Source organism: Orycteropus afer, unplaced genomic scaffold, assembly GCF_000298275.1.
Source record: "Orycteropus afer afer isolate SDZICR_OR568_19922 unplaced genomic scaffold, OryAfe1.0 scaffold00897, whole genome shotgun sequence".
NCBI lineage: Eukaryota > Metazoa > Chordata > Mammalia > Tubulidentata > Orycteropodidae > Orycteropus > Orycteropus afer.
In genome coordinates this window covers 557820-558698 of record NW_006922484.1, presented here as the reverse complement: position 1 = coordinate 558698, position 879 = coordinate 557820, and positions in this window count along the sequence as shown.

Sequence of the window (879 nt, the reverse complement as noted above, 5' to 3'; positions counted from 1 at the left end):
TCCTACATAGATCCCACTCTATCCAGGATCTCCTACATAGATCCCATTCTATCCAAGGTCTCCTACATATATCTGTGGTTGACAGAGGAAGCTGGGCACCATCTAGTTTTTCTGTTCTCATAGTCATATAGGCTGAGGATTGCATGGTGTGCCTGTCCCTAGGACTAATTGTTTCCATGCATCTTTGGTTTTCTTCATTCTTCTTTGCTCTGGACAAGGAGGGACCCATCGTTGCATCTAGATGGTCGCTTATAAACTTTTAAGATACCAGTCACTACTCACCAAAGTAGGATGTGTAACAATGTTTTTGTGTAGTAGATTATGCCAGTTGAGCTTGATGTCCCCTGTGACCATGGTCTGGAGCCCACAGGTCAAACTACTTGCTCCCGCCTGGTAGCTGGCTGGGGCCAAGAAGTGACTACAAACTTTCCCCTTGTCAGCTCTACTATATATCTAGAAATTCTTATAGAACATACAGATAGATACACTTGTGGAAACATTGTCTGCCAACCCTATACATGGTCATGGGCACACTCCCACCTTAATAGACATACCTCAAAGTTCAGCCTGCCCACCCATCTATCCACCCATATATCAATGTTTGCCTTCACTGACAACGCAGTACTGTATGTGCAAAAGGGTTCACCTTGGTTGTCTGCACCTCCCATGCACCTCTCTATATCTTCCTCTTCCTCAACACCACCTTGTTGATCACTCACATTTGGTACCATGCCCTTCCATTCACCCAAATCAATACTTGTCTTTACCTATCTAACCGTGTTCCCTCCCCTCCCTTTCCACCCCTGGTAACTAACATAGAAAGTTTCCTCCTGTATATAAACCTTTGCTTGAGTTTTTACAATAACAGGCTAATACAAT